This window comes from Balaenoptera borealis, assembly GCF_965194805.1.
Source record: "Balaenoptera borealis genome assembly, chromosome: 1".
NCBI lineage: Eukaryota > Metazoa > Chordata > Mammalia > Artiodactyla > Balaenopteridae > Balaenoptera > Balaenoptera borealis.
This window is the reverse complement of record NC_138860.1, coordinates 97,938,526-97,966,306: the sequence shown is the minus strand read 5'-3', so window position 1 is coordinate 97,966,306 and position 27,781 is coordinate 97,938,526. Positions and strand designations below refer to the sequence as shown.

At 50.2% G+C, this 27,781-nt stretch overlaps 1 protein-coding gene across 1 annotated transcript in view; it reads left to right on the top strand.

The window, feature by feature from the left end:
• The first annotated feature begins 14,869 nt into the window (after positions 1-14,869).
• Positions 14,870-27,781, top strand: part of SLC6A17 (solute carrier family 6 member 17) — a 50,976-nt gene continuing 38,064 nt past the window's right edge. The window contains exon 1 of the mRNA XM_082366360.1: positions 14,870-15,266. The gene's annotated coding sequence lies outside the window, so the exon portion shown is untranslated. The remainder of the gene's footprint in view (positions 15,267-27,781) is intronic.

The following is a 27,781-nucleotide window of genomic DNA, read 5'->3' as shown; positions in this document are numbered from 1 at the left end:
TTTCTAGGCTGCTTATCTGCAGACACTCCCTGGAACAGGCTCTGTCCCAAGGCCTAAAAAGAGGGGAGAAAAGATGAGAAAATGGGAGGGCGGAGTGGGGGAGAGAGAGGAAGCTGGAGGAGGAGGGAAAGGGTGAGGGAGTAGTGGCAGAGGCAGAAGAATGGAATAATAGCACAATCACAGATAACATTGCATGGCTCATGGCTTTCCCATTTATTTAACCCCATTTAATCTTCAAAACAACTTTGCTGTGGATATTGTTCTCTTTTTACAGATGGAGAAAACCGTTGCAGAGACCATTTTGGCTCACAGTGCCTAAAACTCAGCCCAGCTCTGCCCTCAGTTTTCGTTTCGGAGTTGAAGGGGCACAGTCTGCTCTCAGAGCTGAGCGCGTAGGCACCGCCTGAACCCGCATCAAACAGTGCCCCCCAAATACTGGTCACGACTTGTGTTCTGGGATGTCTCCATCCCCACCCCATCTTTGAACCTAGACCAGGGCTCTATCTGTGCCAGGCACCCCAGACACAGTCAAGAGACTTCCGTTCCAGTTTTTGCCCTGACACCTACCTTCTGTGTGACTCCAGCGTAGTTACTTAACCTCTCTGGGCCTCAACTGCCTCATGGTCTTGTACCTGATAAGTTGAGCATGTCCTGGACTAGGTGCCTCTTCTCTCCAGTCCCTCACACCTGGGGCCCAGACGCCCTGCGGCTCGTTGTCCCAGTGATCTGTGGTTAATGTGGCCCTCAGCCACCCCAAACCAGAACCGTCGAGTCCTCCTTCACTCCATGTGCAGTCGACCACTGCGCCCCGCTGACTGTGCCTCCTAAATACCTCGAGGATTGCTGCGCTCCCTGCCTGGTGTTTGGTAGATGCTGAAGAGATACTAGTTCTTTTTCTCCTGAGCCTCTCTTCCTGCTTTGAAAATACCAAGTGATCTGAAAATGTGTCACTGTGGTACAGCTTGATTCCTGAGCCTCCCTTCTCACTTCTCTGCCAGGCACAGTGTCCCAACACCTACCCGAGAGGCTGGGGCTTCAAGACAGCTTCTGACTGTCACCCAATTCCCACTACAGGGCCTGGGTTTGGGCTCTCATGGCCCCCAGGGGTGGCAGTATGTCATGGTGGTTAAGCATGTGGGCCTTGGACTCTAACCTCAAGTCTGCCACTAACTAGCTGTGTGACCTAGACAAGTGACCTAACCTCTCTGTGCTGCCGTCTCCTCACCTATAAAATGGAAATGATACTAGATACTACACCTTGTTATGAGAATTAAATGAATTTATATACACAAAATACTTAGAACAGTGCCTGGCAAAAACAAGCATTCAACAAATATTAACTTTTATAATTATTGCCTGGAATATAATCACCTCCTCAATGGTCTGTGCTTCCAGTTTTATCCCCTACAATACATTCTCCACTCAGTGGCCAGAGAGCTTTCTCTGTCACTCCATGCAGGGTTGCCAGATAAAATACAAGATGCCCAGTTTAAATTTAAATAGATGTTTGGTATTTGCTAAATCTGGCAACTCTTCTCCCGTGCTTAAAATTTTCCCCTGGTACTCCATTACCTTTAAAATAAAATCTAAGCTTTTTAGCATGACATTCAAGTGTGATTCAGACCTCTGCCCTCTCCATTTAATCTCTCACCTCCTTATTTCTTACCACCCCCAGCCCCCTCCTCTTATGCTCCAGCCATCTCCATCTTCCTTCTTGGAATCCCAGAGAATGACTCTTAGCATTTTGGAGCTGGAAGGACCATTTGTCACATTTTTAGATGAGGAAATTAGGGTCCAGAGAGATTAAAGACCTGCCCAAAGCCACACAGCGGTTAAGTGAAACTCACATCCCCTATGTTCTTGATAGGACCTCAAACCTTGGTTCTGCAACACTGAAAGCCACGCTCAGCCCAGAGGAAGATCCTCTGGGAACAACAAACATACTAGGTTTAAAATTCCTGGCCTCAGAGGACCAGCCGTGTGCTTCTCTTAGGGTCTGAGAGTGAGGGAAAGCTGGATCTGCCGGCCTGGAGCAGTTCCCAGGGGCCAGCCCCCGCAAGCTGTGATGCGTGAGAGGTTCTGGGGAGTTCTGGGGGGCAGAGAGCTGACCTGGAGGTGTTCCAGGCTCAGGTAAGGAGCTCCTCAGGGTATAGGGAAGTGCTTCTGAGACTCAGGGCTAGGGAAGCAAGGCCCAGTTTGCAGCTCTGTACTTGGGGTTTCCCCAAGTCCAGGCAAGCTGAGAGTGAGGCTGGGGATTATAAAATAGGCAGAATAATCCTGGCTGTGAATAATCCTGCCCAGAAGACTTGTGGTGGCCTCAGGGCAAACAGAGTGGAGGCCATTAGAATGGGAATGGGGGACCTTTCCCACCGGGCTCCTGGGGCAGGTCTCAGCACTCTGCAGTCACCCCTGGCATCAAACTTGAAGTCAACCAGCTTCCCAGCCAGGTCCCTGGGAGGCTCTGGCTCTGTTTTAGCCACTCAATGCAAATATCTCTGCTCAGTGCTGAGAACCTAGTCTCAGTAATTGACTTGTATGATGTCCAAAGACTCCGTGCATATAACAAGCTCAAAGTGAAGCATCATCTTTAGCAAAAGATTTATCATGGAATCTGCGACAGCTTCCCATTTGTCTGGAGCAGAAGTAGGAGCGACTCTCCTTGCCAGGAATCATCCTTTGTCTTCAAAGCAGATTTCTCCCAGGTTGGAGTCATCCTGGGCCCAGCCTGAGACCTGTGGCCGACTTCCTGGCCAAGGTCCCAGAGTCCTGGTGTTTCCATCTCAAGAATCTCAGCCACAGGCAGCAGGGATGAGGGAGAAAGTGGAGCCCTGGGTTTAGGAGCCCCGAGTTCTAGAACTGACTCTGTTAGCAGCTGGCCGTGACCTTGGGCAAGTCACTTGATACCTCAGGCTTTTACTGCTCTATCTGTAAAATGGAATGTGTGATTCCTGTTTAACTATCTTACAGCAGTAAAGGAAGAAGAGTCATCCATCACCTACTTCGCAGGGAAGCAGTGTGGCCAGTCCTCAGTGTGGGCAGAGGCTACCCGAGGAACATCCTGTGGGCGATCAGGTGTGACAGCAGGGAGGAGTGACACTGAGACGGGGCTTTGACGGACAGAAAGGCTTCTGATGAGGGGAGCCAAGGGGGAGGACCTTCTAGGCAGAAGAGATGATGCTGGGGGAAAGACTCAGGAGAATGCTGGGGCCGGTGAGCATGGAAGCTGGAACCCATGAGTAGATGCTTCCATTCATCTGCCCACTGTAGTAGAGGCGGCTGCCTTTTAAAATCGCTTTCTATGTGCCGGACACTTTGTAATCACTCTATAACTTTCACAACTTTCTTCAAAGTAGATAACATTATCCCTTTCACAAATAAGCAGCTGAGGCCCAGAGAGTCTAAGTAAGCTCCCCAAAGGAGTCACAAGTGAGTGACAGAGCCAGGACTCAGATTCAGGTCTGTCTCCCCAGGGTGCTGTGACCCGCCCCACCCCCACCCCCCGCCATGCTAACTACCAACCAGCGCTGAATGAATGTGTGCCTCCATCCCACACCCCCTGCTAGGAGCCAGGGGAGGATTTTCTAGAAACAGGTTGGGCACTGGTTCTGCACTCCAGCAGCTGGCAGCCTTGGTAAAGGAAACACACACAGCTTGGGTGCTCGGCTGGCGGTGAAGCACAGAGGAAGCGTGGCCTGCATGGCCATGTCTATTGTTTCTCTAATAAAAATATTCCTCTCCTGACAGCCAGCTTGGGAGATCAATAATTCTGTCAGAGCATCCCTGCAGTAAGGCTGGAACTCTGTAGTTTTCCCCAAGACTAGCCCCCCGGATCAGAGTAACTGCTCTCCACACCCCCCGCCATGAGCTTGGGCACGGGCTGGTATGGTCAGTCCACTGTTAGGCCGGCTAAGAGCCGGTGGGGCAGGGACAGGCGGGGCACTCTGTCCTCAGCGCCACGGAGACTGCACAGGTGAAGAGAGTTAGGGAGACAGAGGCTTGCCTTGGGCCACTTTGGCTGGTACTGGCCTCCAGCCCAGTGGATTTTAACCTCTGTGGAGCCTGCTGGACACCCGTCCAAGGCCAGGTGGTGACAGAGCCCATGGCTGATGCCGACAGAGGCAGCCCTGTGATGACGATTGTTTTTCTCTTCTGTCTCCTTCAAGAATACGTCAATGCACGAGTTTCTTTGTCCTCTCTGAATCCACCTCCCCCTGGACCCTCCACTGCTGGCAGCTTGAGCCCACGGGATTGAACCACGTGAATCAGGTCTGTGGTAGGCAGTGTCCTATCCCAAGACTCGGCTAGCGTTTCTTCCTCAGCCCACCTCAGTCAGAGCACTGTCCCCCTCCCCAGGTCCTATCCCAGCACCCAGTATCCCCTGAGAATGCTCCTCCCCATCTGCCTGCCTGGCTGTGTGTTCTCCCTTCTCATCCTCCAGGAAGCCTTCCCTGACTTCTGTGGCCCAACCCTACTTCCAGACCCAAATGGCCCCAGAGCGCAGCTAATGGTTAACAAGATTCTCTTCTATTCACTTATCCATATGTACCTAAAGCAGGGCAGCTCTGTAAGGGCAGGAAGAGTCCTTTCCTGCCTTTTCATCTCATCCTCAGCACCGATCAAAGAAGGGCAAAGGACTTGGTGATATTTAAGGGATTCAGCTGGATGGGGGCAGATCTGGGATATTCTGATCAAAAAAAGATTTCCATAGATTACCATGGATGACATCTGGCTTTGCTCGACATTGCAGGACTTCTCATGATTTATTAGCCACTATCTCCACATGTATCAGCCAAGGGGCCAGGGCCGAGTCTCAGCACAGAATAATTAAGCTCTGTTCTCCTTCCTTGGAGGGCCTTTGACTCCAGCCAGGTGGGATAACCTGGGAGCCAATGTACCGAAATCCCCACTCACCAGAGTCACACTTATATCTCAGTGGCCCCTCGCAGTCCTCAGTCCAGAGTGGAGCCCCAGTGAGGTGGGGGGGAGCCTGCTAAGGACATGCTGATTCTTGCCCCAGTTATCAACTGACTCGCCGCGTGACCTTGGACAAGTCCCTCGACCTTTCCGGGCCTGGTTACCTTCATCTGACAACAAGGGGATTGTAACAGTCCTCGAGGGTTGTTAAGGTGCTTTATGGCTCTGAACTTTTGCTTCTCTGACTCAGAGGCAAAGATGTCTATTGCTTCTCAAATACAAATATTCCTCTCCTGACAGCCAGCTTGGGAGCTCAATAATTCTGTCAGAGCATCCTTGCAGTAAGGCTGGAACTCTGCAGTTTTCCCCAAGACTAGACACTTTATCTTCATTCATTGTTCATCCCTTTTCTTCCTCTCCTTAGCCCTCCCTCCAGCCCCCTTCACCACCCCACCCCCAACCTGGGATGCGGCAACCTGCCTTGAATGAAGAATGGCTGGTCACATGGCCTGGTCACCATGGAGACGGATCCCCACAGACGAGGTAGGCATCAAAGTCACATGAGAACCCCAGAAAACTGGCTGAGGTATTTATAGAAGCAAGCTGGTGCTTTTACGGAAATGGGTCTATATTTGACTCTGGTACTGAAAGCTTCATGCTGGCTCTGGGGTGAGGCATGTTTTGCACCGGATTCTCCCTCCCCAGGTCTGGTGCGGCAGATAGCCCCCTGCCTTCCTATTGTCTCCTGGCACGTTCCCCTCCCCACCTGACGCCCAGCTGATGCTGCTCCTACTAGAGCAGAGCCCTGCTCCCTTCTGTTTACATTGAACAAGGCTTCTTCCCAGGCTGGGAGTTTGGGGCTCCAGGATGCTGGGCATGTGGGCAGATTGGGACACCCTCTTTCACTACCACCCCACCCCAAGTACAAACCAGAAGCATGTCCTTGCTGCCCTTCATAAATGTTAGAAGATATTGTCATTGCTCAAAGCCTTTGCCACTTCTTTCTTCCTTCAAAGTTTGGAGACAGCTGCCAAAGGGAGGAGGGCTTCGGCCACCCAGCCCTTCGTGGGTGTTACAGCCGTGTTCCAGAAAAGCAAGTCCATGCTAGCGGGAACCATTATTTATTGAGCACTCACCTTATACATGTTATGTCATATATGCCCGCCTCACACGCCCTAGAACATAGATACTGCTGTTATCCCCATTTCACAGATGAGGACGAGGAAGCTCCAAGTCAGGATGAGAACCCCAACCTATCTGATTGCACAGTCCCCGCCCCTCCCACTGTGCCCCGTTGTGGAGAAGGCAGAGCAAGCCTGAGCGGAAGGGAGAGGAGGGGAGGAAGGGGCCAAGGAGAGCGCGGCAGACAGTTGCAGTCTAGGGGAGCAAGGAGAAATGCATTTTGCTATTTTAATGAGCAGGTAATACATGCCCACGGTCAAGAAAAATTAAAACAAAACTCAATAAGTTCAATGCCAAATTTCTGTTCCCAGGGCCCTCCAGCCCCCAGTTTCCTTCTGCAGAGGAAGTCACCATGGCCGGTTTCAGATGTCCCTTTCTAGAGATCTCATATGCACTATAGAAGCAGATATGGATATACTGAATCGACATGGTACGGACATAAGGTATAAAATTCAAAAGGTGAAAAGTAAATCTTTCTCCCATGCCTGCCCACAGCCATGCTCGCCCTAGAGGCATGCACTATTATCAGTATCTTATGTATCATTCCAGAAATATTTTATGCCTCTACAAGTATGTGCAGCATACACAAATGGTCATACTCTCTCCAAGCTATCCTGCATCTTTTTATCATTCAACAACACATTTTGCAGATGTTTCCAAATCATAACATGGAGCAGACTTGTTCATTTTAATGGCTGCAAAAAGTTTGACTGTGTGATGGTACCATAAATTATGTAAACAGTTTCTTGTTGATAGACAGCTAAATAGTTTCCATTTTTTAAATTACAAATACTGCTGAAGGAGAATCTTTAGATGAATGTCTTTAAACAAACACATATGCAAAATGAGTGTGTACTTCCATAACTTTGACAGATGTGGCCTAATGGGCAATGGGATGTACCCTTGTAATTTTGATAGTCTAATTATCTTCAGCAGAGATTGTACAATTTAACTCTTCTCCCACTAGCAACATGTGTGTTATCAACCTTCTTTTACTAAAAAAAAAATATTTGCCAACATAATAGGTAAAATACGGTATCTCATTTTTCAGTGTGCATTTCTTCTATTATGAATGAAACTAAACATCTTTTTATATATGTAGGAGCCACTTGTATTTTATTTTACATGAACTTTCTATTCACATCATTTTCTCTTTTTCTTACTGATTTTTAGGCACTCTTTATATATTAAAGAAATACCTCCTCCACTTTTTAAACAGTCACTCCACAGATATCCCTCAACACCCACTATATGGCAGGACTGTTCTAGGCTCTGTTCTAGGGAATACAGAGTTCATCTGTCTAGTTGGGAGCAGACAACAAGTAAATAAACATGAATGTGAATTGAGTGCCAGATGTGAGAAGTGATATGGAGAACAATAAAGCAGAAGGAGGTAAAGGGAGTACCAGTCATTATATCAGACTTAGAAAGGTCTTCCCCACTCCACATTGTGACAATTTTTTTTCCCATGCTTTCTTTTAGGTTTTTATTTTTATTTATTTATTTTTTTATTTATTTATTTTTGGCTGTGTTGGGTCTTCATTTCTGTGCGAGGGCTTTCTCCAGTTGTGGCGAGCGGGGGCCACTCTTCATTGCGGTGCGCGGGCCTCTCACTGTCGCGGCCTCTCCCGTTGGGGAGCACAGGCTCCAGACGCGCAGGGTCAGTAGTTGTGGCTCATGGGCCTAGCTGCTCCGCAGCATGTGGGATCTTCCTGGACCGGGGCACGAACCCGTGTCCCCTGCATTGGCAGGCGGATTCTTAACCACTGCGCCACCAGGGAAGCCCTCTTTTAGGTTTTATTAAAAAAAAATTAGACTTTTCAAAGGACAAACTTCTGACTTTGACGATCCTATTGTATGTTTACTTTCCTAGTTCATCAGTTTCTACCTTGTCTTTATCATTTACTTTCTTCAGGTCTATTTTCATAAGTTCTTGAGATGGTTGGTTGATTCATTGATTTTCACTCTTTCTTCTTTTCTAATATATCTATTTAAGGCTGTAAATACCCCTCTAAGTACTGCTTTTGATGCCTTCTATGGATTATTTTTTTCTTTCATTTATTATGCCTTCTATGGATTATTTTTTTCTTTCATTTATTATCTCAATACATCTACAATGTATGTGGGTATAAGGAATAAGGCAGGGATTCAAATTTACTTTTTTTCAGATGGCCAAACCAATGCTGTCTATTAAAAATCCATCTTCCCCCTACTCATTTGAAATGTAATCTTTATTATATTTTAAATGACTGAATCTGGGTTTATTTCTGGACTATGTTCTGCTTCATGTATTTCTCATAACTAGGACTACATTAATTTAAACTCATAGCTTTATACTGTGTTTTACCACCTGGTAAATTCCCATACCACACCCATTCTCTCCCTTAATTTCCCTGGATATTTTTGCTGGTTTCTTTTTTCAGATGAAGCTTAGTATCAGCTTGCTTAGTTAAAAAGAAAAATAAAACCCTTTTGTTATTTTCATGGAGGTCATTTTAAAATACAGATTAATTTAGAGAGAATTAACATGTTCATTATGTTTTGTCTTCCAATCTAAGAACATGCTGTTTCTTTTCTTATGGTCAAATGTCCTTTTGGAGCTCTCAGTGGCATTCAGGAGCTTTCTACACATCTTTTAAAGTTTATTTCTAAGTATTTTTCTTTTTTTTTGTTGCTATTGCAAATGAAGCACTTCTACGTTTTCTTACTGGTCATTGTAGATCTGAAGGTTATAGATATCTTACATGTTAATTTTGCAAACAATCGCTTACTGAATTATATTGTTTAAGTTTTTTAGTTCTGAGTTATTTTTTAAATGAAGTTTTCAGCTTTTAAGGAAAGAAAGCACATTATATTTTAAAACTTCCAGGATAAATGGCTATTTAATCATTCAATGAGTTAATAGGTGTAAGATGCTTAGAGTAGCATTGGGCACATCTTAAGAGCAACAGTGGGAATATGCCTTGAGTTTACACAGGGTTTTATCTCATTTAATCCTTACAACGACCCCATGAGGTTAGAGAACACATTATTTCTATTTTCCAGATAAAGAATCTGAAGGTCAGAGATATTAAGCGATTTGTCAAAGGTCACCTGGCAAGGCAGTGTTGGATGGAACCTGAGTTTATCTGACTGTATACATAACACTGTCTCAGAGAAAGAGAACAAGGCAAGTCCTTTTGTCACGTGAAGGGTCCTTTAGAATCGCTCATCCCACAGGTGGGTTTTGATTTGTGTTTTGGATGTTTACGCAGGGGTGTGTTTAGTCGGGGCACCCACCGTGCTTGATAAGGGCCCTATGGAGTCAGATGCCCCGGGGCCAGCATTCTAGGCCACTGAGTCCCAATAAGCAGAAGGTCGGGCTGCCTTTGGAGCTGGGCAGTGGGGCCTGGTCTGCCTTTGCATGGCGCCTCTTGCTCCTGTGAAGAGCTGTCCATTCCTCTCCTCCAGCACTGCACGTGACCACCTCGCGATGCTGATGCCGGGGGAAGTGGGGGGGGAACGTGAGGAACCAAGTGGTTCACAGGCTCACCTGAGTCACACGTGGGGAAAATGAGGTAGAGGTGCAGGAAAAAGTCTGGAGGTCCCCTTGGTCCTCCTGGGCCTCTGACCTCTCGCTGCCTCTCTCTCTCTCCTCATATTTCCCCAACCCTACTCACCTCTGGGGTTCTCTCAGGCCCGGAAGTGAGGCTTCCACTTTACAGCCTGGGGAGTTAAGGTCAAGAACGAAGAGACTCTCAGAGCTGCTGTGAGGTGGGACCTGGGAATAGAAATTGCAGTCTCCTTTCAGGAAGCAGTGATGCCTCTGAAGGGCTCTGGGGTTGCCACCTCCCATTTAAGTCTAGATAGGAAGTCATCCCTATAATGTCACTATCATGCTGTAAAACTTTCAGTGGCTCCCTATTACCTTCTGAAATAAGTAGAGGCTTTTTTGTCCTGGCATGTCAGGCCTTCACATTAGCAAATCCAACTTGCCTTCTGGCTTTATTTCTCACTTGTCCCCCCTAAGCCCACAGCTTCTAAATGGCCTGGCTGGATCCAGACCTAGGTCTGTGAGGCTGGGGACATGGTAAATTCCTTCACAAGCTGAGGAGGAATGGTTGCTCTCTATTTCTTTAGAGTGGTCCTCTAGCTCCAGAGAGGAAACTAGATAGACTGGTTATATCCATCCTTTCATCTGAAAATGATAATTCTATTAGTGCAGCTCAAACTTAACATTAGCTGCTTTAGCAGCATTTCACATGGCTGCTTCATATTTATAGCTTAAAATAAAATAAAACTCCAGTTATTTTTCATATAAACTCTGATGGAATTGAGAAGGATGGATTTTGAGAAGAAACATGAAACAGAAGTGTAAAAGGGAATGAAATCATCTGTGCCGTTTCTACAAAGATTCTTACATGAATCATATATATATTGCACATGCCCAAGCAGAGAGAGAGGGGGTTGGGGGGGAAGAGATAGACTCCTGTTCCCTTTTCCAAACAACATAATACTCAGAGCAAAAACTGAACTCAACACAGACCCCTAGGTGCTAACAAAGTCCCTTTTTCACTGCTTCAGGAAACATTTGCTTCCTCTTACGGACATAAGATGAATTTCATAGTTGTCTTCTCCCATCTGGGGCTGCTTTGGGGCTTTCGTTAGGCTCTGGCCTAGGCAGAGGAAAGTTGTTTAGCTCCTAACACCTTCCAAGTTGTCCTTGACTGGCTGTATAAAACCTGCCTCTGAATTCAGCCACGAGCTACTGAGTTTAGTACAGTGCCCGACATGGACTAGCTCTCCCCAGATATGATGTCATTGGATTTGAAGACCAGATCACTGCCTGTAGACAGGAGCAGGTGTGCTCAGAGCTATATGAAGGGCTGACGTCCTCCAAGGTTGGCACCAGGTGAGGCAGGAGAGGAGGGACAGCTGCCTGCATGTCCTGACTTTGCCCAGGGAAATCCCTTCCCCATTCAGGTTCTCGCTGCTCCCTCAACACATGACTCGTTTGGACAGGTGACCTCCTGGATGGCCTGGTTTGCAAGGCAGAGCTCCAGGCGCTGTTGCATCTGCATGGGACCCCAGCACAAAGAGATCTGGCCTGAAGCCCCCCTTCCAAGCCCCTGGCCCAGCTCCTCACTGTGTATCATCACACCATCATCACCATCATCATCATCATCAACACAGCAGCAGTTACATGTACTGAGTCCTCCTATGGCCCAGGCTGCTCTTAGAAACGTGTTACTTGGGGAAAAAAATCTCATTTAACACTCAATATCCTATGAAGGGGTACTATTATTCTCCCCATTTCACAGATGAGGAGGCTCGGCCCTGAGAGTTCCCAAGCTAGTCATAATGGGGTGAACTATGAATGCTGGCACCTCGACTGCAGGGACCAAGTTTTTAGGCTCAGATGTCTTTCTTCTGTGATAGACGTTGTCCTCTCACCTCTTGACTCCTCCTCTCTGTCTTCTTTCTTGACCCTTCTTGCTTCTCCTGCCCCTTAGAAGTGACCACTGCCCTGCATCCCCAAAATTCTATCTTCTTGACCGTCTTCTATGTACTTCCTCTGCCATCTTTTCCTCCGCTTAACGACCCCTTTTATGCTTATGACTCCCCAGTCTGCATCTCTACCCTCTTTCCTGGACTTTATGCCCATATTTCTAACCACACTTTATTTTTTCAGCAAATTTTTATGGAGTGTCTTCTCTGTGTTGAAGATGGTCTCTGCCCCATGAAGCTTACACCCCAGCCAAGGAGACCGTCACTCAGCCCCCAGTCACACCACTAAGTCCTCAGTTACAATCATGATGAGGGCCACAAAGGAGAAGCCATGTCTACCTGGGAAGTGGACCGAATTCTTCTCCAGGTCAGGGGAGGCATGAAGAAGTAGGATTTGAGGTGAACTCTGTGGGGGAGTGGATGGGGAACGGGGGAAGAGGAGTGGGACGTAGCAGCTTGGGGCAGAGAGGGCACAGGGACTGAAGACTGAGTCAGGAAGGAGTGGGTGAGCAGGAGAGCTGAGAAGGTCGTGTAGGTAGTGGGCTGCAGGGAAGGCTGAGGGGAGAGGGGTGTGAAATGAGGCTGGAGATGACGAGGGCCTTGAAGGACATGTTAAAGATGTGGGCAAAAGTGTGCGAGCTGGAGAAGGGTGTGAGCATAGCTGTGCTTCTAAAAGATCACGCTCGCTGCTACATGGAGAAAAGGTGACGAGAGTGAAGTCTGAGTCAGGAGGCGATTGTGAGAGTTGAACTGTTTAGAACTGGCCAGATTCTAGAGGTACTTAGGAGGTAAAATCTCCAGGATTTAGTGATAGATTTTGTGAGGGAGTAAGAAAGGGTTAGGGTTAGGGTATTGAGCAGGGTGGGTGTTCAAGGACCGTGGAGAGGGTTGGAGTGACCTTCATCAGAGTAGGGAAGTAAGTCGACCAGGGGGTCATAGGAAGGTCATCAGGCAGCAGGAGCAGCCCACCTGAGGTTGGAAACCATGAAGTCAGAGGGAGACCCATGTACCCCCATAGTGTGTTTTTCTCTAGAGAACTTGGTCTAGAGAAACCAAGTATTGAGTTCATTCAAGTTTGGGGTTTTACTGGGTAGACGTGATACAAAGGCAGAGAGGCAAGGACACCTGCTTATGTCTTGATATCCCCGGATGCTTCATTCTCAATATGCCTCAAATCCATTATCTCATTACTTTCTTCCCCAATGCTCCCCAAATCTGCTCCTCTTTCTAGATTCCTTACCTTGGTTAACAACAATACAATTACCCAATAATATCAGTAATAACAGTAATTTATTAAGCAGGTGATATCAGATGTGATACCAGATGTTTTAAAAGAATCATCTCCTCTGATCACCATAATAACTTTACGGAGTATGTGTTACCCATTTTGCAGATGTGGAAACTGAGGCTCAGAGAGGTTACATAACTTCCTCAAGGTTTCTAGTAAATGGTAGTCAGGATGAAAAGTTAGGTCTGTATGAGTCCAAAGTCCTTCCCCTTTCTCCTCACTGCACCACCTTCAAGTTCCCTGCCTTATAACCACCTATCTTGGGTTCTTTCCTTTTTCTCCCTCCTACACAGGGTCAGTCATCACGTTCCGTTTGGTTTACGTCTGTCAAGCCTCCTGTATCACTTGCTACTGCCTGCCATGCCCCTCCACCCCACTCTGCATTGCTGGCTGGATCCACCAGAGTGGAAGCTCCACAAGGGCAGGGATCATTATCTGTCTTGTTATCCTCAGGGCCTAAAACAGTGTAGGCAAACACCAGGCTAACACTAAGTAGTGGTTGAGTGAAGAGATAAGTGTCTATCAGAAGATAATTCTCCATGGGTGACTCAAGTTTCCACAAGTCTCATGGGTAGAGGCATTGATGGCTTTTTGTTCCAGACTATCTTTTTGAGGAGGTTTGCATGGCAAACAGCCTTGAAAGACAGAGATAGGGTCTCCCCCAGTAGAGGCCAGGTATATTTGCTGTCCAGTATAATAAAGATAATGTCTCCCTCAGGAGCAAAGGTTGGCAGGTTTGCTTGCATTATAAAAAGACTGGGGTTTCCTAAGCTTGGAGCTCCTCAGCATGTGCAGTATCACCTGGGCCCAGCCGCACATCCCTCCCATGGGACTTGGGTTAGAGAAACTGATTTGAATGCTAAGCTCATGCTACCTGCTGTACTATGAGTACGAAAGTCCTTTGTCTCTGGCCCAGGAGTCCTTTGTCTCTGGCCCAGGTGTTAGACGCAAGGGTAAAATCTCAGAGCCTTCAGAATTCATGACAATGGTCTTACTGCCTTTCAGTAGAGCAACTGATACAGCCTCCACCTCCCATCCCTCCCAGACACCTGCCTCTAACGCCAAGGTCCCCTAGTGTCCTCTAGAGCCGAGATAATTCATCCAGACTCCCCACACAGCCCTCCCAGGCCCTGAGGGATGGCTCCTACCTCCCTAACTGCACCTCCGCTCAGCCCACCCCTGCTCCAGCTCAGGCAGTCATCCCAACTGCACACCTTCTCCACTCTCTTGCACCTTTGCCCTTACCATGCTGTTCCCTCCACAAGGGTCATCCTTCCCCCTTTCCACTGAAATCCTGTCCACCCTCTGTGGCCAGGATCCTGTCTCACCTCCTCCATAAGGCCTGCCCAGAGCTCAGTCACTCTCCGAGCTTCACTCACTTTACTCATCTTGTAGGGTCCTCCCATCCTTCTGTCTTGAATTGTGGCTTCCTGGGTAAACCCCACTCTGCCTCTCCCCGAGGTTCCATGCCTTCATCTCCCAGAGCAGTGATCTTTGCAACTCCTGCAGCCCCTGGCATACAGTAGGAGCTCAATAGATGAGCGATGTATTGAGGAGTTGAACGGCACAGGGAAGGGTCTTGCAGAATGGTAGGAGGGAAGGACAGTGGAGTGGAAAAGTGTGGAGAGGCATGGAGGTGGAAGTGGCTAGGGCAGGGGAATAACCACTTTGGCGGGGGTTGAGTTCATACCAGGAGGCCGAAAGAGATGCGCCTGGAAAGATGAAGGAAGTGAGGCCCAGGGCTCAGAAGGGCTTCGGCCATGGAGCCCCCATTCCTCTTTGAGGGCAGAACCTGGTAATGCTCCAGAATCTGGGTCCCTTGGCCAGGGGTTTCCAGAGGCTGCTCCCGGGGCAGCCCCCTGCCTCTCCCTGCCCACCCCCCTCTGTCTGCGTCGTCCATCAGAGCCTCGCTCACGGCCCCACAGTCTCGCACTGACGCGGGCCCGTGCGTGAGTCAAGCCTGCGTCACGGCGCCCCGCCGCCAGGGTGGCCTTTCGCAAAGCGAGGGAACAGTGCGCGCTGCGCTCCGCCCCGCTCCGTTCCGCTCCGCAGAGCCGGCGCGGCCAGGGCGCAGGGAGGGTGGCCCTTGGCCCCGGTGCCTGCAGCCTCACGCGCTACCTCCGACGCGGGACCTGGGTTCCCGGACCGCTCCCCCGAGGCCCGAGCGCGCCGCGGGCGGGAGACGGGCCGGGACAAGCGGCGAGGAGAGGGCGAGAGGAGCGAGCAGAGTCTCGTGCGCCGGCGCGCGGCCCCGGGTCCCCTCCCAGCCCTGGCCGGGGCCCGTCGCCGCCACACTCGGACTGCCCGTGGGAGGGGCTGTGCGCCCGCGACCCGTCGGGGACCGCAGCTGCTCGGAGTGCAGCGGCCGAGACCGCGCGACGGCCACGCGGGACAGGTGAGTCGCCGGCCGCGCCCCGTCTGGCTTTATGGGACCAGCCACCGCAACTTCAGCTATTCCGGCCCCGCCCCAGCCAGGGAGGCCTAAGGACCGAGGTGCGAGGCGGCGCTGCCGGGGTATCGACCCAGCCTTGCGAGGGCCCCGGGCTCCTTCCGCCACTCCAGCCGCCGTTGCCTGGCGACGGAGCCCCGGGGCCCGCGCTTCTCGGGCGCTCCGGGGGTGTCCTGCGCTGAGCTCACGGTTGGACACCGGACTCCAGCTTCCGGGGCTAAGAGGGCCCAAGAACTCCGGAGGTAATCGGGCAGAGCTGCAGAGGCAAGCGCCCGCGGAGGAACGGGGAGGAGGCCCGGCCAGAATCGCCGCCTGGGGCTGCGCGCCCAGGGCGCAGTTCCCTCGGGGAGGCTCCTGCGCGGCAGGAGACCCCAGCCCCAGCCGCTCGGCTTCAGGCCCGTGACCTTGACAGTAACACTGGCAAGAGAAGCAGAGCGCTCACGCGCGAGATGAATATTTAATTCCCAGTCTTGGGGCTGGTCCTCGCTGAATTCGGAGCTAGCGGGGCGCCCATCCTCCCTCGAGGGAAGCGCGTCTGGGAACCGAATGGCGGAGATGGGGGACGTGCGCGGGGTGCAGGTCTGGAGGGGGCACCGCCTCGGGAGAGAGGCCTCTGCCACGTTTATACCTGTGCGCACCGTGCTCTCTAGCGATGCTAGTGTGTCTAGCGCACAGTGCTCTGGGGAGGATCGCTCCCGCAGGGGCGCGGTCTCCTGCTCTGTCCTTTTAAAGCTCAAACAGCCCTGTCAGGGCTGCAAGTGTTCAGAAATCCCGAGGCCATTCACCTTACAGGACCCAGTCGCTGTGACGCGGAGTTAAAAAAAATTTGTTCCCACCCCTCTTTCGTTCTTTGAGAAAAAATTTAACGGACCCTTTGGATTAGGAAATTTCTAACCAGAGCTACCTTTGGGGCAATTCCGCTGTGAGTATGAGGCAGGTGGGGTTGGGTTGGGGAGAGAAGTCAGTGGTGTAGAGGAGGAAGATTCTTTTGAGGGCACTGCCCCTGCCTGTTAACAGGAACTTTCAGGAACTAAGAAAATCCTGTAATGGCTCGCCCCAAAATTCAACCAAAACTTTAGTTATGCTGTGCTGGACCTATCGACTGATGTCTGAAGAACAAGGCCAGAGTGTGTAGAGGTTAACCAGAGGGCTTCTTCCGCCTCATGCTGTGCTTGCATTATCCCATGGTCTGGTGAGGTGGACCCATCACCTGGGCAGGAAGAGCTTTGAGGTCACACCTGCTTGTCCTTGGCCATGGCTCATCCACGGGGACCATGAGAGGCTCAGCTCCTCTGCTGGCTTTTTGTCTAATAGAGCAGCTGTGGCTAAGTAGGTGGTGAATTTCAGCAAATCCCTGCATATCAGCCTGGAGGGTGACTCAGTGTAGAAGGCAAATTGTGCCCACCAGCTCTGATTGGAGTTGGGCCTGAGTCACACACAGAGTCATGTGTCAGCTGTTTGTGAGTTGAATGGAGTTCTTTACCAGGACTTGTGAGTGGCAGTGACCCAAGCTCTCAGTGTTTTGGAGTCACTGACCAAAGGTGAGCAAGTTTCCAGAATGAGCTAAGCAGAGCTCAGGGCGCCTGGCTGCTGGGCAAGGGTCCTGGAGCTCTGACCCCATGGGGAAAGTGAGCAGGGCCGGGTTGGGGGGGGGTGTTGGAGGAGAGGCTTGGCGGGGGGGCCCTGTGATTTCAGTGAGAACTTGGTCCAGTGCTCTGCCATGTGCCAGCATGGGGTGACCTTGGGCAAGTCCCTTTACCTCCCGAGCCTTGGTTTCCTCAGCTGTGAAGCAGGGATGCCAGTGGTACCTTTTCTGCAGGCTTATTTTTGAGACCAGTGCTAGACATGTAGCAGATGCTCGTTAAATGTTAGTTCCCCACCCCTTTCCTTGTGGGCCTTAATCAGAAGTAATTCTTTCTCTTCCTGTCCTTGTTTCTTGGTGTGAGAGGGGGCATGGAGACAAATGAAAGTGTCAGGGCTTTCCATGTGGTTAAGAAGGACGCATAACTCAGCTTCAAACTGACCTATTTCCAACCCTCAGGTCTCCCCTGGGAGACCCTGAGTGGGGAAGCCTGAGTAAGAGCAGTGCTATGGGGGATGGAGTGGAAGGTGGGGGGTGAGAGGGGCTGTGCTGGGTCTGCTGGATGCCCTTGGTTGCCTGCAGCTGCTTCAGGGTGAGACTCTAGCACAGACTTTGACTCCTGAGGATTGTTCATGGCTGTGGCCTACACCCAAGTTGCAGCACTCGCTAAACTTCAGGGGTCCCTGCTCTTTGATCAGGTCTTGCCATCCCCCTCCCCACCTGTCCTGTCCATAATGGAGTTGGGAGCTGCAGAAGAACAGTCCAGGAGAGGCTAGGCTGGCCTTCCTGGAGAGGAAAGGAGTATATCTCCTGCCTTTATATCTCCTGCCTTTCCTGAAAGATCCTGGGCCACTGGCTCCCTCCTGTAATATGTCTAGACCTGGTGCTGAGCCAAGAGGTGTGCACCTTAAGAGCAAAGGAAATATGGGGATCCCCAGGGCAGCAAGAAAGAAGCCATGCTGACCCAGGGGACTCCAGTCTGCTTCTGGAAATGTGCATGTGTGTGTGTGGGGGGGGTGGCTGGATGGGGGGGTGGGGGGGGTGGTACATGAACCCTGGAATCACTGCCCTCCCAATTGGATCTGGGAGCAAATTCCAAGGATGATAAATACAGAGATGGGAGGATTCCTAAGAAGCAAGTTCCTTCTGCCTGTGCAGCATCCCTTCCCTGTGCTCCTTCCCATCCAGGTTTGCTGCAGCAGGACAATTCATCATTAATCCCTTCAAAGCTGCTAAGATAAGCAGCAGAACGGTTTAAAAGGAAGATGGATTTCGTTTTTGTTTCTTTTTTTTTCCTGAAAACCAGGTCTGAGTTATTGCTTGCTCTCAGGCTGGGCTGCAAGAAGTCCTCACAACAAAATATCTGGAGCACCAGGATGGAAAAACTCTGTTAGCCCGTACAAAGTCCTTTTATAGCAGCCCTCTCCTGACTGAGGCTTCCAGAGGTCAGAAGCACAGTACCACAGGTAAATCTGTGTTAGTGCACTGCCCTGAACGCAGGTGGGATGGTGATCTGTGGGGAAATGCCTACTTGGCCTGCTTCTAGGAGGGGCAGGTGCTGGGTTCCAGCAGCTCACTCGGTGCTTGGCACACAGTAATAATATCCAGGTTTTTATTGAGGCTTGTGCTAAGTGCTTTATTCATACACTATCTCGTTTAACCTTCGTTACAGTCCCAGGAGGCATATTATTGCTCTCAGCAGTTTACAGATGTGGGACTTGAGGTTCAGAGAGGTTAAATAATTTGCTCAAGGTCACACAGTAGTGAATGGCACCTGAGAATTTGAACTCAGGTCTGTCAGATTCCAGACTTCATGCTCTTGATGTCTATGTGATGTGTCTCTGTAATAAGTTCTTAATAAATGTTGCTGACAACCTAGGCATTTACACAAATGAGCTTGTCTAAACCTGTGAATTTGGTTCTTTAAGCTGGTGCCCTGAGAAGGGGGTATGAGCCTCTACTAATGGGAAATTGGTAGAGAATGAACATATCTCAGTTTCTAAGCTTTGAGGAATACAGTATGTGGTTCCAGGTAGATTGGAATCCAGAAGAACATCCCAGGCTCCATCTTGGTGCTTTACTGTCCTGTCCATCTTTCTCTTCCTGACCTCTACCACCCCTGACCTCATTCCCTTAAAGTTTGTCCAAGTCTGGGGTTGGTTCTGGGAGCAGTGAGGGAAGAGTCAGAGCAGATTGGAGGTTGCCCTGAGGATTTCTGTGTCTGCAGAATCAAGGACAGCCAGTCGCTGGTGGGAGCTCTGATGTGTCAGGTTTCTCTGCTGGACACAATGTGCTAGGGACCTGCAGCAGTTTCTGGTGAGGTCCCAGACCCCAGAGCAAAACTGCTAACACTTCAAGGTTATTTACAGCAGCTGCAGCATGGGCTGCCCAGAGGGATGTTGCTTGCTTCCTGGTCCTGTCCTGTGGAGCCCACTCTCTTTATCCTTGGGGCTCCACCACTTGCATCCTTGGCTGTTCTGGGAAACTTGGCATCCTCCTGGCTCTCCATCTCTTCTCTCTCTCTGAGAAATCACCTGGAGGAATAGGCCCATACTGTCCTAGCCTGCCTGGCATCTTCAAACCACCTTTGATCACCATGGGGAAGTTTCTGAAAGTGAGGGTGGATAGTTAGAATGTAAGCATCTCCTCCATGCCCAGCAGACAAAGAGGTCTTCCCAGGAACCCTTACTCCACAGACAGCCATTTTGAGGAGATACAGCCTTTGGGTAATTCTCTCCCCCCATCTCCCATCCCCCATGAGTAAAAGTAGAGGAGAACATGGCAGAAGAGTAAGACGCAGAGATCACCATCCCCCATGAGTAATTTTAAAAATTAAAACATGGTTCATCTCTGGATAAATCCAGTTATTTAAGAAAAATATAATTAGATATTCACTGTGTACAGAAAACTCACATGTGAGAACATAAACTCAGATGCAAGATGGATTACTGTACCAAATTATTCTCACATTTAAAACCAGATATATATTGTTAGAGAATAATTTTGGGTCAGGTGAGGCCTGGGCAGCCTGAGCCCCCAACTTGGGAGTAGAGACCGAAAGCGCTTTTGCTCTGAGGCCTCCTGTGGAGTGAGGGTGGGGCGAGTGGGGCCAGGGGAAGTGACACCCCAGCTCCCAGGCCCCGGGGTCATCGCATCAGCTGCATTTGACCCACTGCGCTGCCACTCTGTCTTCCAGGGCCTGCGCACAGTTCATTTGAAGATAACAAGTTGCCTCTCGACGTGTTCCATCATTTCTAATTTAATTACTGGTTTAATTAGAACTTCCATTGGATTCTTTGCACCACTGCTTTGCCACCTATTATTTCACTTGCAAATAGGATCTGTTGGTCCCCACCCCAAATTCCTGCTGGTTGCATTTTCTCTTTAATTATAAGACTTCTGGGCTCTGTGGTTTTAAATCCAACTCCAGGTCAGGAGTGCTCTTTGAGAAAGCTACCGTTCAGGAGATGTGAACAGTCACCTGGTGGAATGGGTCCAGCAGGTGCTGCCAGGTGAGTATTCAGGGAGGACGTGGACCTCGTCTCCCTGGGGGGTCTACAGGGCAGAGAGCAAGCGTGCTCCTGTGCTGGGCAACCTGGCAGTGGCTCCCAGAATGGCCTGGTGGGTGCTGTCCACGGTCCTGGCACACCTCTGAGACAACCTGCCTGCTGGTAATTCAGGGACTCCTTTAGAACCGCTGGAAGGAATCTCCTTGACCAGTCCCCAAATTGTATTATGGCTTTAGCTTTGGGAAAGGGCCCAGCCAAGTGAGGAAGCTCCTGACCTCAGGGAGGAATGATGGTAGATGGACTTGTTCCACTGCTGACTTGCTGAATGAGATTCACGTATGTCACTTTGCAGTGTGGCATGGTGCGTTGGAGAACTTCCTAACCAGGGTCCCAGAGGGGTGGCATGAGGCCCAGAAATAATGACGCCTTCATTCCTTGGAATAGCCTTGAGTGGCCTAGGGTGGTGAAGCCTCCTCCATTTACCCCAGTGTGCCATAGCCATATTCTCTTCTCTGTGTGTCATCACATGTGGAAGGATGTAAAGCACCAGTGTATTGGAAAGAGTATGGGCTATCGAGTGTGGTAGACCACAGTTCGGATTCCCTCTCCTCCGCTTCATGGCTGGGTAATCTTGTACATGGTATTTAGCTTCCCTTAGCTTAGGCTTCTTCATCTGTAAAATGAGAATTCCATTTTATCCCAAGCTTTTCTGGGGGGTAAATAACATATGTAAGCACAGTAGGTCTTCAAACATGTGTGCTCCCTCCGCTGTGATCTCAGGTGTCCTGCTGGGAGCACTTTTCTGCCCACCCCTCCACAAAGCCGCACTGAAGCCTGGTGAGGAAAGAGACACAAACGTTTCTGGTTCTCAGGAAAGAGACATCATGTTGGGACTGTAATTAAGGGTTTCTGATCACTATTCCTTCAAGTGCTCTTCACAGTCTGGTGGGTAACTCAGGTAATTGGACACCCTTGATTCCTTCTGTCTCTCTCTGAGACAAGAGAAAATAGTGGCTTTAAAAAAATCCAGGTCAGAGGATTTGGGCAGTAGCTGTGAGGACCCATCTGTCACCACCATGGGCCTCCCATGAATAAGAAAAGAAGGGAGTGAGGCATTCACTCATTGCTCCTGGACTTTTTATTTTCACAACTGATTTTTAAAAAATATTTTTTCCAAATCAGGACAGTCTCATGGATCTTCTGTTTGGGGCCTGTGTGCACTTCAGCACCCTGGGGTCCTCTGTTTCCCTCTCTCTTTAAAACCTAAACCTTATCCAACAGCGAGCCCAGGTCACCACCATCTCTAACCTACCGTCCCCACTTTTTCCTTTTTTTTTTTTTTAATTTATTTTATTGATGTATAGCTGATTTACAACATTGTGTTAATTTCTGCTGTACAGCAAAGTGATTCGATTATACATGTATATATACACATTCTTTTTCATATTCTTTTCCATTATGGTTTATCACAGAATATTGAATATAGTTCCCTGTGCTATACAGTAGAACCTTGTTGTTTATTCATTCTATATAATAGTTTGCACCTGCTAATCTCAAACTCCCAATCCATGTGCTTTTTTTTAAAATTAATTTATTTACTTATATTTATTTTTGGCTGTGTTGGGTCTCCGTTTCTGTGCGAGGGCTTTCTCCAGTTGTGGTGAGCGGGGGCCACTCTTCTTTTTTTTAATTTCATTTATTTATTTATTATTATTATTATCATTTTTTGGTTGTGTTGGGTCTTCGTTTCTGTGCAAGGGCTTTTCTCTAGTTGTGGCAAGCGGGGACCACTCTTCATCACAGTGCATGGGCCTCTCACTGTCGCGGTCTCTCTTGTTGAGGAGCACAGGCTCCAGATGCACAGGCTCAGTAATTGTGGCTCACGGGCCCAGTTGCTCCGTGGCATGTGGGATCTTCCCAGACCAGGGCTCGAACCCGTGTCTCCTGCATTAGCAGGCAGATTCTCAACCACTGCACCACCAGGGAAGCCCCGGGGGCCACTCTTCATCGCGGTGCGCGGGCCTCTCACCGTCGCGGCCTCTCCCGTTGCGGAGCACAGGCTCCAGACGTGCAGGCTCAGTAGTTGTGGCTCGCGGGCTTAGTCGCTCCGCGGCATGTGGGATCCTCCCAGACCAGGGCTCGAACCCGTGTTCCCTGCATTGGCAGGCAGATTCTTAACCACTGCACCACCAGGGAAGCCCTCCATGTGCTTTTTAATTTGTACTATACTGATCTATTTAAAAACAGTCGGGTGACGTCACTCCCCTGCTTGAAAACTGCCAGCAGCTTCCTGTTATCCGTGAGAGGAAACCCAAACTCCTTTCTATGGCCCACGGGTCCTGCCTGTTCAGGATGCCAGTTATCCTCCTGTCTCAGCACCTCCCACTCTTCCCTGGCTCAGGATGCACTAGACGCAGGGCCCTTCCTTCTAGTCCTTGAACTCACCAACTGCTGCTCCTGCCTCAGGGCCTTTGCACTTTCTGTTCCCTCTGCCCTGAATGCTTTCCCAGGATATCCACATGACTTATTCTCTCACACTATCAGGTCTTTATCAGAGTTGCTTTCCTAACTCCCCTACATATTGTAGCATCCCTACCTCATTCCATCCCTGCTGTATTATATATTTATTTGTTACCACTATGGATACAGTCTATGCCTATATATACAATATTAATTACACATTTGTCTGGTTTTTATTTGTCCTCTGCACTGGAATATACGTCCCCCAGGGCAGGGACATTATTTGCTCTGTTCTCTGCTGTACTAGGACAGGGCCTGGTGCATAGTTAGTGTTCAGTAAATACCTGTTGAAGGAAGTAAGGGACAGGAGGGAGAGAGAGAGGGAGGGAAAATATAGAGAGGAATTTTTAAAGTCCCATATTTCAGCAGTATCCCTAGTTCGTGGGAGTTTCTGGGTGTTTCTCCGTTCTCCTCCAGCCCAAGAGGGGCGTGGGAAATCAGTCACCTGCATCCCCCACCAGCCCCACGTGTCCTCAGGTACCTGCGTGCTTGTTCCACACCAGTTCCTGGCCATTTCGGGACTGTGGGTGGATGGGCCTCTGTTCCTGGTTGGACCCGTTTCCCCCATGTTCTCACGAGGAGGGGCAGCTGGTGTGGGTTTATGGTGTGCCCCCTGCGTTATATCATTTTATCCTCATGACAACCCTGCGAAGTCAGAGCCTCATCCCCATCTTTTCAGGTCCAGAAACTGCAACCAAAAGAGGAGGTGTACTTCCCCAAAGACTCACAACTTGTAAGTGGCAGCAGAACTCAGACCCAGGTTTCCCTGGCTCCAAAACCCATGATCTTTCTGGGACAGTGTGGTGGTTGAGAGATCCTGGAGTCATCCTGTTTGGTGGTTGGGCCTCCGGCCTCCACTGTTTGACTGTGTGCCGTATTTCATCAATTCCAAGGTGTGTAATCTTGCACAGTGTCACATCTTAAAATCAGGATGTGCAATCAACAACGTCTCAGATTGGCTGTTGGTCAGGTGGAGTGGTGACCTAGTTGTGGGGGGGCAGGGTAAAAACCTTCCATGGACACTTTCTGGTAAGTTCAAGAAAGTACCAGCACCAAAGGATCTTAAGTTCAATGAAATATAGGTAATTAATCCCTCTGAGCCTCTACTTCTTCATTTGTAAAATGGGGATAAGAGTGGCACCAGCCTCATACAGTTATTGGTGGGGTTAAAGGAGATAATGTCTGCTCAACACAGTGGCTGCTATGGAGTTGGCCCGCAAGAAGTATCACCTATGTGCTGCTGTTGTCATTGTCATTATTACCACCCCACTCTGCCCTCAGCAACCTAAATTCTCGTGCAAGGCTCAGGCATCTGTGGGGCAGCCGTGGTACTGCTCTTGCTTGTACACCCACTGGGCGTGCGTTTCCCCCTCACATGACATGGTAGAACTGAACCAAAAGATTTTGTTGGCACTGGCCCCGCCCACATTTTCCAGTGCCAGTTCCTCCCCCTGTGGACCATCTGCCCCTTTTCCTGCTTTCTCTCCTCCTTGACTAAGAAAACAAAACACCAACTGCAGAGAACACGCTCAGCAAACGCAGCAGGAAGGTGAGACGGGCGGCAGAAGATTCCACTGGCTCCTTTGCCTGTTTGTTGTTTGGAATGGTCCACCAGCCTCAGAAACGCTCCATGCCAAGACTGTGCCCGTCCAGTGTTTATTTCTCTCTGGTGAGGGTGGATCCTGTCTGCAAAGTGGAGAAAAGGAGGCACAAATCATGGCTCCTTTATAAAAGGCAAAAAGTCAGTGAGCGACGGTCTGGCTTCTTAGTTTACCTTAGCTTTAAACTGCCGCTTGGGGCATCAGATGCTCTTGGGATCAGAATGTCCTGTCAGAAAATGGGGAAGATTTGAAGCTGGAAAATTACATCAGACCCTAGAAAATTTGGGGAGTTCAAAATACTTTAATTCATTGATTCACGCACTCACTTCATTCGTATCATATTTGTTGAGCACGTGTGGTAGTTAAGTCACCAGGATTTGGCCTTGCAGAAGCAAAGATGCTGTCAATCTGGATAAGGACAGGAGACCACAGCACAAACCCAGCAAATCTGTGAAATGGAGTCAGAAGTAACCATCCTATTGATTTGACTTCTCAGTAAGCTTTTCTTTCTCTTTCTCCTTCTATCCATGTGGTAACCAGATGCAATTGGTAGGTAAGCGCTGTTCCCTATTTTCCATATGAATAAGGAACAGAAAGCTGTCTTCCAAGGCCTGGGGTCCCCCTGACATGTGCTGGAGGGCTGTGCCGGATTAGAGCCCCCGGCTGGGCAGGCGACTTCTGGTAGGTTTACCGCCTCTCCTCTAGTCAGAGCTATTAGCTCTTCACCCCGGCCTCTTTGTTTCAAAGGCAAAGGCAGTGGTTCAGATTTCAACATAGGAAGCGGGTTGTTCTTGGAGGGTAGGCAGGCAGAGACCCTGGAGCATCTGTAAATACCACATTCTGTCTGGTATGCCAGGCCCTGCTGGGCCCGGGGCAGGCAGGAGGGGCACAAAGCTGAATACACCTCGGGTCCTGCCCTCAGGGAGCCTTGTGGTTAGAAAAGGATTCAGACCTGTAAACAACTAGCTATACTAGAAAGCCAAATGGTAAAAGTGTAAAATAGTCTTATAAAGAGCGTGCTGAGGAGAGAGAAAGGGATACTCATTCTTACTGAGAGAACTGCGGAAGGTGCCACAGGTGAGACGGTGGGCCTCGAGCTGGGCCTTCAAAGACTAGAAAGTCCAGGAGGCAGAGGATGGGGAGTGGTGGGTGGGCAGGGGAGGAAAGGGGGAGCCGGGGCTGGGGAGGTGGAAGGGGGCCCAGAGGAGGAGCTGCGTGTCTTGGCCAGGGCAGTGCGTTGGCAGTGGGTGCAGAGGACATGGTACCCAAGAAGCCGCCTCCAAAGGCATGGAGGAGAAGTGAGCTGGGAGCCTGTCGCCGGCCTCTAGCGGAGAGAAGTTCTGAGCTAGAGCACGAGGGGTGGGAGAGGACAGATCTGAACCCACTGACAGGAATTTGCGATGTGGGCACAAAGGGTGAAGGAGGGAGAAGCCAGGAATGGTGCTGGGTCCCTGCCTGTGCATCCTGGGCGAGAAAACTCAAGGGGGGTGGCCACCACGTCCATGAGGAGCAGTTTGCCCCAGGTGACTGCCAGGGGTTCCAATAAGACAATTAAAAATAATTTGGAGGATATTTTGGGTCTCTGATAACAGTCTGACCTGTTTCTGGCTCAGTGGAAGCCCAGAGGCTCTGAGGTAATTAGGACAACTGTGTGGGCCACCACCGCTTGTCACCTGGAAATCAGGAAGCTGTCAAGTTCCCTGAGAGAAAGGGGCCCGGCCTTGCTTCCTTCTCACCACCGCTTAGCCCTGAGTTGGACCTTGGCAGTATGGCGCGGGGAGCTGGGTGCTCTCCTCGACTTTCCTCTGCTGGGGGCTCTCACGGCTTCCCTGTGGTGGAGGTTTGCATTTACGAATGTGCAGCACCCTCTCCAGAGCCCCCCGACCCAAGAGCAGCAAAACTGGGCACGCCCCCTGGGGCTCAGTGAAGCCAGCACTCGAGGTCTGTGGTCCCCTTGGCTCCTCTTTCCCCAGGATGGCAGCTTGTCCACTTAGCTCCGCGGGGGTCTCCCTTGGAAAATCAGTGACTCCCTTGAGTTTGTCCCTTGAGGTATCCGATACAAACTTACCGACCCCAGGAGGCAGGTGCTCAGAGGGTCCCCCGCCCCCTCTCTGGCTGCTGTGGAGCGGAGGGGCCTCTGGCTTGGCTTTGGTTTCAGGGTGAACAGCCACCCCCTTGGGGTAATTGCTGAGCGCTGTGCTTGAAAAGCTGTGGAGCCATCAGTCCTCTGGCAGGAGACATTTTTACCTGTCTGCCTCCTAGCGGCACTATTTTTTTCTCTTTTTAAGAAGATTCACAGTTCACGCCCTGGTCCTGCTTCTCTCACGTGTGCTATTCTGAGCCGTAAGCTGCGTCTGTTGCTAAGTGACAGATCTGGCACCAAGGGCTTTCTTGGCATTCGAGCCCCTCTGCATTGTGCTTTAAGTAATTGAGGCATTCCTTTCCGAGAGTACCATGGACTGATGCGCTGCTCGGGAAAGCAACTTTACAACCCACCCCCAACTACTACAGGGCGATGATCTGAGTACGACTGGGTTGGCTGCCAAAGCATCCCCTCAGCGCACCAGTGAGCTCTCAGCTGGCAGAGGGTGGCCTGACAGACCAGCCCAAGGACCTGCAGTGTCTGGTGCCTGGGGCTGGTCACACCTTGCTCACACGCACGTGCAGGAGGGGCACTCCCTGGATAGATGCAGAGCTGAAAGAGCCTCAGAGATCATCCAGACCAACTCATTTCACACACAGGGAAACTGAGGTCCAGAGAGGTCAGGGTGATGGGGCCAATTTGCACGGTTGGCTGGTGGTTGGTCAAGACCAGCACTGAGCCAGCCTCCCGCTGCTTGGATCTCAGCTGGCTCCATGGTCCGCAAAGGCAGGGGCAGAGAGGAATCTGCCCCCACTGGCTTTTCTCTGATCCTGGTGCTTGTCCCCAGCAGTGCTTCGGGGTCCCTGGCTGGTACACATTGGATTCCTGGGCCCTGGTCTGAAAGCTCACCTTTCCCCACAGACGGCCTCCAGGCTTCAGGGAACTAGTGCGTGCAGGGAGCGAGGGTTGTTCTGAGTCGCTGCTGCCACCTTCCCTTTAAAGGCACGGAGAGAGCACAGGAGTGGGGAGACCTGGGTGCTGACAGCTGTGTGATGTGAGCCATGCCCTGTCCCACCCTGGGGCATAGCTGTCCGCCTCACTTCCCGGGCCGGGCTGTGAATCCGAGATGATGAGAAGAGGTGACGTTTGTGAGCGCTTGGTGGGGA